This window comes from Abramis brama (assembly GCF_963993115.1).
Source record: "Abramis brama genome assembly, chromosome: 25".
Classification (NCBI taxonomy): domain Eukaryota; kingdom Metazoa; phylum Chordata; class Actinopteri; order Cypriniformes; family Leuciscidae; genus Abramis; species Abramis brama.
This window is the reverse complement of record NC_139987.1, coordinates 28,852,334-28,862,333: the sequence shown is the minus strand read 5'-3', so window position 1 is coordinate 28,862,333 and position 10,000 is coordinate 28,852,334.

The window sequence follows — 10,000 nt, the reverse complement described above, 5'->3', positions numbered from 1 at the left end:
TTGCCAGGAGGTTGCTTTGGTTACCAAGGAGTTGCTATGATGTTTCCAGGGAGTTGCTATAATGTTACCAGGGAGTTGCTATGTGTTTGTCAGGAGGTTGCTTTGGTTACCAAGGAGTTGCTATGATGTTTCCAGGGAGTTGCTATGTGTTTGCCAGGAGGTTGCTTTGGTTACCAAGGAGTTGCTATGATGTTTCCAGGGAGTTGCTATAATGTTACCAGGGAGTTGCTATGTGTTTGCCAGGAGGTTGCTTTGGTTACCAAGGAGTTGCTATGATGTTTCCAGGGAGTTGCTATAATGGTACCAGGGAGTTGCTATAATGTTACCAGGGAGTTGCTATGTGTTTGCCAGGAGGTTGCTTTGGTTACCAAGGAGTTGCTATGATGTTTCCAGGGAGTTGCTATAATGTTACCAGGGAGTTGCTATGTGTTTGTCAGGAGGTTGCTTTGGTTACCAAGGAGTTGCTATGATGTTTCCAGGGAGTTGCTATAATGTTACCAGGGAGTTGCTATGTGTTTGCCAGGAGGTTGCTTTGGTTACCAAGGAGTTGCTATGATGTTTCCAGGGAGTTGCTATAATGTTACCAGGGAGTTGCTATGTGTTTGTCAGGAGGTTGCTTTGGTTACCAAGGAGTTGCTATGATGTTTCCAGGGAGTTGCTATGTGTTTGCCAGGAGGTTGCTTTGGTTACCAAGGAGTTGCTATGATGTTTCCAGGGAGTTGCTATAATGTTACCAGGGAGTTGCTATGTGTTTGCCAGGAGGTTGCTTTGGTTACCAAGGAGTTGCTATGATGTTTCCAGGGAGTTGCTATAATGTTACCAGGGAGTTGCTATGTGTTTGCCAGGAGGTTGCTTTGGTTACCAAGGAGTTGCTATGATGTTTCCAGGGAGTTGCTATAATGGTACCAGGGAGTTGCTATAATGTTACCAGGGAGTTGCTATGTGTTTGCCAGGATGATGCTTTGGTTACTACTATTGACCACAACATTATTTTAAATAGACTCGAGAATGATGTTGGCATTAGTGGAATTGCATTAGCATGGTTTAAATCATACTTATCTGACCGTTATCAGTTTGTATCAGTAAATGAAGAGATGTCTCATCGATCACAAGTTCAGTATGGCGTACCACAAGGCTCAGTACTAGGACCGCTGCTGTTCACTCTGTACATGCTACCCTCACACACACACACACACACACTCCAGATCTGATGAAGGACCTGCGCCTGGACAGTTAGCGGCCCCTAAGTTAATAACTAATGATCTTCGCAACGGAAGTGAATCAATCAAAACTAACTTTATCTGGACAATAACTTTATTCTAGAGCTGCTGTAAAGCCTAAACAATCTCTGTTACTGTAATCTCCTGTTATCTCTGTAAAGCTGCTGTGAAACATCTATATTGTTAAAGCGCTGTATAAATGAAGGAGACTTCTTGACTTACCAGGGTATATGTGCTATATGTGGCTGGTAAGTGCTTGTAATGTACATGTAAATGCTGAGATGTTCTGTGCGCGTGTTTAATCAGTGTTTAATCGGAGTCTGATGTGAGAAAAACCTCAGGTCTGATAGTCATGATGAATTACTCTGTGATTGATCAACAAATGATTGATGATTTGTCGGATCTTTGCTGGCTGACATCAGTATGAAGCAACTTCGTGTTTTTGCCATGAGTGTTTTTGTTCTTCTGAAGCATCAGTAATGAGGAACAAAACCCTGATCCACAAACCATAAAACAACATCTGGAGGAAGACCTTCACATGGTTTCAATGTTCTGATGTTCTTCACACAAACAAACAAATCATAAAGCCGCTCGACACGCAGACAACACAACACACATTATGTACCTATTAAAAGAGAAAAAAAACACGTTTCTCTCAAACATCACGAGTCCTGATGATCCCACAAACACACACACACATCGCAGCACACACACATCACAGGCAGCACATGTGCTTCATTACGGAGGAATCTCAGCTTTGATCTCCGACCAATAACACACACACACACACACACACACACACACACACGTGTGTGGTCTCAGAGTTTCCTCCCTATTACACACACACTCTCTCTCTCTCACACACTCTCATACACACACACACTCTCTCTCTCTCTCTCTCATACACACACACACACACTCTCACTCTCTCACACACACACAAACTGCATATTTCTGACATTAGACCAACAACAAGATTCCAGACGGAGCTGTTCCCGTTGTTTGTCTCGAGACGAGGGCGAGCTCTATAAATACACACTCGCTGTTCGACACAGAAAGAATCTGTTGATATAAACACTGAACACACTCTTGTCTCGGTTTAGTCTGACAGAATACAACACAAGACAGAATCAGGTCCAGAAGCCTCTGTAGGATCTCTCAGGGTTTCACTGAACACACTGACCGTCACCAGGGCAAACGGTACGACTACACACACTACACACACACTACACACACACTACACACACCGACATCAGTGCTTCTCAATCAAGGGCCTCAGAAAACTTTCCCAAAAACTCTTAAGAGAGGATGCTCTCGTCTTTTCTCCTCTATTGTGTCGTATATCGAGTGAAACGCATCAGGAACAAGAACAAATGTGGGCGGGGCTTGATTGTGTCCGTGAGGAATTGATTGGATGATTGTGGTTTGCTATTGGCTGATCTCATGTGAGTGACAGATTGCCCCGCCCACGTCATCAGAGAAGAGAAGAAGTGCTTATTCATGAATTTAATTAAAGATTTAGCTAAATTCCATACATGTAAGTACAATAAAACCCAACCTTTGTTTTTGGTTCTTGAAAAAGAAATGCAAACATATATCAAGACTATCTTTCATTCCCACAATAATAATAAAGCAATTAAAACTGTTTGGGAATCATTTGATATTTCTATATAATGTCTGTTTTTTTCTATTTGTATGTATTGCAGTTCTGACTGTACATTGACTTTGTTTGTTTGAAGTGCAATAAAAAAAAGGAAAAAAAGAGGAACTTATTCTGATTCAAGATTATTAACACAATAATGATGTGCACGGATAAATCATTACAATAAACACTGCAATATTACATTTAAAAAAAATAAGACGTGTGAATTTTGATTGCACGGTCACTTTAAAATTATTTAAATGTAGTTATATTAGCATAATCTTAAAAAAAAAAGTAAGACAAAAAATAAAGTGATAACTGACATTATATGTTGAGATACTGTATCACACAGAAGCAGATCTGAGCTGATCTTCACACGTTATATAAAGCCTTCAGTTCCTCGGGGAACACACTGGGACTTTCTGTGGAACATATCTCATATCTGACATCCACAGACTGTCTGACACACACACACACACACACACACACACACACACACACTGAATGAGTCACACGTCTATATTCATATTCAAACAATAACATGAGAATATTCAGGCCTTTTCTGACCATATTTGCACAAATGATCAAATGAATCATCATCAGTGACGGTGTGACATCATCATCTCATGATGCGGAGGAACATGAACAACACCGGCTCCACTGAGGGGCTGATGGGTAATTTATGGATAAATTATCAATTAATTTCATGTTTAAATGGAGTTTATTATGCTCACAGTCAGAAATCAAATATCTACAGTGAGGAAAATAAGTATTTGAACACCCTGCTATTTTGCAAGTTCTCCCACTTAGAAATCATGGAGGGGTCTGAAATTGTCATCGTAGGTGCATGTCCACTGTGACAGACATAATCTAAAAAAAAAATAATCCAGAAATCACAATGTATGATTTTTTAACTATTTATTTGTATGATACAGCTGCAAATAAGTATTTGAACACCTGAGAAAATCAATGTTAATATTTGGTACAGTAGCCTTTGTTTGCAATTACAGAGGTCAAACGTTTCCTGTAGTTTTTCACCAGGTTTGCACACACTGCAGGAGGGATTTTGGCCCACTCCTCCACACAGATCTTCTCTAGATCAGTCAGGTTTCTGGGCTGTCGCTGAGAAACACGGAGTTTGAGCTCCCTCCAAAGATTCTCTATTGGGTTTAGGTCTGGAGACTGGCTAGGCCACGCCAGAACCTTGATATGCTTCTTACAGAGCCACTCCTTGGTTATCCTGGCTGTGTGCTTCGGGTCATTGTCATGTTGGAAGACCCAGCCTCGACCCATCTTCAATGCTCTAACTGAGGGAAGGAGGTTGTTCCCCAAAATCTCGCAATACATGGCCCCGGTCATCCTCTCCTTAATACAGTGCAGTCGCCCTGTCCCATGTGCAGAAAAACACCCCCAAAGCATGATGCTACCACCCCCATGCTTCACAGTAGGGATGGTGTTCTTGGGATGGTACTCATCATTCTTCTTCCTCCAAACACGTTTAGTGGAATTATGACCAAAAAGTTCTATTTTGGTCTCATCTGACCACATGACTTTCTCCCATGACTCCTCTGGATCATCCAAATGGTCATTGGCAAACTTAAGACGGGCCTTGACATGTGCTGGTTTAAGCAGGGGAACCTTCCGTGCCATGCATGATTTCAAACCATGACGTCTTAGTGTATTACCAACAGTAACCTTGGAAACGGTGGTCCCAGCTCTTTTCATGTCATTGACCAGCTCCTCCCGTGTAGTTCTGGGCTGATTTCTCACCTTTCTTAGGATCATTGAGACCCCACGAGGTGAGATCTTGCATGGAGCCCCAGTCCGAGGGAGATTGACAGTCATGTTTAGCTTCTTCCATTTTCTAATGATTGCTCCAACAGTGGACCTTTTTTCACCAAGCTGCTTGGCAATTTCCCCGTAGCCCTTTCCAGCCTTGTGGAGGTGTACAATTTTGTCTCTAGTGTCTTTGGACAGCTCTTTGGTCTTGGCCATGTTAGTAGTTGGATTCTTACTGATTGTATGGGGTGGACAGGTGTCTTTATGCAGCTAACGACCTCAAACAGGTGCATCTAATTTAGGATAATAAATGGAGTGGAGGTGGACATTTTAAAGGCAGACTAACAGGTCTTTGAGGGTCAGAATTCTAGCTGATAGACAGGTGTTCAAATACTTATTTGCAGCTGTATCATACAAATAAATAGTTAAAAAATCATACATTGTGATTTCTGGATTTTTTTTTTTAGATTATGTCTCTCACAGTGGACATGCACCTACGATGACAATTTCAGACCCCTCCATGATTTCTAAGTGGGAGAACTTGCAAAATAGCAGGGTGTTCAAATAGGCTACTTATTTTCCTCACTGTATAGTATTTCTTCATGGAACAATCAACGGCAATAAAGAACCTTTATTTTTCATAGTGTATTTGAACATTAATCATTTCAGCAGCTTAAATATCTCTCAGTAACAGAGTTATGAAGGTTTTCTCTCGCAGTAAAGAGAGTTATGCAGAAGTGAAGAGTGTCAGACTGTTCTCTCGCTCTGGAGAACGGCTTCATGATCTCACTCGTTTATTTAATTAATAATAATAATAATAATAATTCATTACATTTATATAGCGCTTTTCTCGGCACTCAAAGCGCTTTACATAGAAGGGGGAATCTCCTCAACCTCCACCAATGTGCAGCATCCACTTGGATGATGCGACGGCAGCCATATTGCGCCAGAACGCCCACCACACACCAATTCATTATAATATTTAGTGAAGACAGAAACAACACTGGATTCTGGAGCGTCGAGGTCCATCAGGTCTGAAGACCCAGAGTCTCGAAACTGCAGAACCAACAACAGACACTGGAGACACTGTGTGTGTGTGTGTGTGTGAACAGAACCAGATCCGACACCTGAAGTGTTTGTGTGTGTGTGTGTGTGTGAACAGAACCAGTTCTCAGAGTTATGAACAAACGTTCTTCAGTAACGTTAATAGATAGTAAGTTGAAGGAATAAAAAAACTTCTGAAATATTTTGGTTGGACGTGTTTTAAGGCGAGACACCCCAGGGTGACAGGGCAAGAGAATAACTAATAGTTATCACCACACTTCTCCAGCTGATTGATTACACTGATAATTGCACACAAAAAAAAACCATGTATTACATGTTTTCTGAAATGTTGTTTAAATATGCAAATGAGGTGTTATCTAATTACTATGCACTAATTTGCATACATTTCTAGAACAAAAATCTGAACATTGGATGAAGTAATTTTTTTACATATATATTAGTCTATATATTAGTCAAAGGTTTTTACAGAGGGGATTTTGGATATCTCTATTTATCACTCCACAAATCAGATTATAATGTCAACAGCCAAAAATAAATACATTTTCAGCAATTCTTTTAGGTATAAAATGTTGTGGAAAGTTTTATGAACAAACCCCTCAGTAAAAACCTTCAGAATATAGACAAGAATAAAACTGTGAAGTTTGTTGAAGTGGAGATTTCTGACTCACTGTAGGAGGAAAAACTCATTTAGAGAATACAGTAAAGAAGAATAACCTTTAAAGATACAGTATATACTGTAACTGAACTCTACTGACGCAAACAGATCAAGTGCTCTAAAGATACAGTTAAAGTCAGTCAGCTTTACTTACACAGCGCTTTTATACAGTGTTTTAAAGCATCTTTACAGAGATAACAAGAAAATAATACAACAAAGTTTGTTTCCAGAAGAAAATAGTCCAGCTTAAGTCAGTTCAGTGATGGTTCATTTCTGTTGTAAAAAAAAAGTTATTAATTTAGTTAATTTATATATTACATGGCTTGGTTGAATTCTAATGTAGAGTGCGGTGTGTTATTTCTTGATATCAGACGCTGCTGAGTATAACACACCGTTGCCATGATAAACAGAGCGTTGCTATGGACGCAGGATTCTAACCGTAGAGACGGAACGGACTATTTTCTTTAGCGGAAGCAATACAATCGTTTTTAAATCAATAAACTCCTTTTTAAATCAATATTTTTTGTCAAATTATTGATTTATTTGGTGGGTAGCCATGTAATAAGCGGGATAATGTAGAGCGAGGCGGTTATTATAGCGAATAAAACCCCTTCAGGCTGACTCAAGATCCCTCCGCGAGCCTCGCTCTACATTATCCCTTATATGGGCGCTCTGGAGTAAACCGTTTAAAAGTGTATTTTGGGTGTTTTCTGAAAAAAACACTTTATGAAAAGCCAAAAAGCCCAAAGTTTAAACAGTTTTAATAACCTTCCCATAATGTTTGAAGAATGATACAAAGGAATGTTCGTTTTTAAAACGTTTTGAAAAAGCTCTTGCGAATCTGATGAGTATTTGATGAGGATTATTGAATACCAGGAAATGGTGACACACCCTGTAAAACCTTAAAATGAACTGGGAATAGTGTGTGAAATCTACATGATGGAGAGCAGTGAGTCTGAGAAACATAAATGCTCAAGTTATAGACCAGATTCTTCCAGTGAGACCTCATATAGAAATTATAATTAAGAGACGGAAAGTCTTGAGAATGATTGAGAAATAGAGTTACGAAAGAAATAAGGAATCAAAGAAGTAGTTTGAATAAAAATAAAAATACCCATATTGGGAATGAGACTATTCTGGACTCAAATATACCATTCTCAGGTTTATCTTCTATATAGTTGAATAATAATAATAATAATAAAAAATATACAAGAAGCCCAAACCAGTACTGGTCCCGAATCTCCCAGTATGACATGTAAAGCTGTAGTCTGCAGAGTTGTGGGAAGGCTGTGTTACTGATGTGGTTTGCATTTAGTCATTTATTGTGTTGCTTCTCAATTGATGTCTTTTCTGCCCTTTTTCTTTTATTTAATGTTTGCTACTGTTTAATTCAATTCAATTCACGTTTATTTGTACAGCGCTTTCACAGTTCACATCATTTCAAAGCAGCTTTACAGAGAGTGCATGAGTCCACATTACAGCTTACAGAGATCTGACATCAGAGCTAGTTATGTATTTCAGAAATGTACATATACAAAATCACAGTTAGCGAAAAATATACTAATTTAAACAATGTAATAATTTAAGGCAGAAACAATGAGCTCATCGAAGTGATGAATATTTGTTTGTTAACATGTATATGTAGCATTAGTGTTAGTATTAGCATTAGTGTTAGTATTAGCATTGGTGTTAGTATTAGCATTGGTGTGTGTTGATTAGTTGTTGTATGTAATTTCTGTTTGTCCTTTTATAAAAAGATTTCAGCCGATGTATTCAGTTGTTGATTATATTTGATGTATAGGATTTTTGGGTTTCATCCAAATGTAGTGGAATGTGAAAATTGCTGTAATAATAAATTAAAAAGCTCTTGGAACATTTTTTTCCATTACTTGCCTTTTTTTTTAGTTGGACATTTTTTTAAATGTTGCAAGTAACGTTCAGAGAACATTCAAAGTCAACGTTCACATAATGCTTGAAGAATGATACAGTGGAATGTGTTTTTAAAACAAACAAAAAAAGTTTCAAAAATGCTCTTGGAACATGTTTGTGCATTTCTTGCCATTTCTTTGTGAAATCGACTTGCAAAACTGTTTCAACACACACTATTATTCCAGTTCAGTGAGAAAACACTCCAGCTGCTTTATTTCTTCATGACAGACATCAGCTTCACTGGCCACAGATCAGTGTGTGTGTGTGTGTGAGTGTGTGTGTGTGTGTGTGTGTGAGTGTGTGTGTGTGTGTGTGTAGATGCTTTCAGGAGGAATATAAATATGAATGTCTGGCACATAAACTCAGAGGCCAAAGCAAACACACGTCGAGAGAGACGAACTCCAGCTGGAGGAGGGAATGCAGTCACGATCTGAGCGTAAGATGGACACACACACACACACACACACACACATCTGAGCGTAAGATGGACATGGACACACACACACACACACACACACACACACACACACACACACACACACACACACACACACACACACACACACACACATCTGAGCGTAAGATGGACACACACACACACACACACACACACATCTGAGCGTAAGATGGACACACACACACACACACAGATCTGAGCGTAAGATGGACACACACACACACACACACACACACATCTGAGCGCAAGATGGACACACACACACACACACACACACACACAGATCTGAGCGTAAGATGGACACACACACACACACACACACACACACACAGATCTGAGCGTAAGATGGACACACACACACACACACACAGATCTGAGCGTAAGATGGACACACACACACACACACACACAGATCTGAGCGTAAGATGGACACACACACACACACACACACACAGATCTGAGCGTAAGATGGACACACACACACACACACAGATCTGAGCGCAAGATGGACACACACACACACACACACACACACACACACACACACACACACACACACGTATGGAGCCAGATCAGCCTCAAAAAGAATACATTTACAAAGCAAAATTCATAAATGCACAAGTAAAAGCATAAATATTTCCCCAAATGTATTATGTTTGCTGCTGCTCTGTGTCCATACCTGTGTCTGTGTCTGTCTGTGTGTGTGTGTGTGTGTGTGTGTCCATCCTCAGCTCTGAGTCGAGGTGTTTGCCAAACTGGTGTTTCCTTCTGCTTTCACAATGATCTTTATGAGTTATTTGCGTCTTCGTGTCGTGTGACCCCTGATCAGACGCCGCTGGAAGATTGTCACCTTTAAGACTTCTTCAAACGCTGAGTTTAGCAGCTGGTGAAGGTCATCTTCAGGGGCTTTCCACACACACACACACACACACACACGAAACTGAGAGTCTGAGAGTCTGATGGTGGATCCCAGACGCTATTAGCATTAAACACAGTAAGAGCTTTACAACCCACACACACACACACACACACACACACACACACACACACACACACACACACACACACAGGTGAGCTCATCAGCTGACATCATCAGCACTGATTATACCGCCGCTGAGACTCATCTCTATTGTCATCACACACACACACACACACACACACACACACACACAGGTAAAGTGAAACTGAAACTCTATTCGACTCTCAGAAGAGCATTACTCAATCAACGGATATATAAATAACAATCAAATAAG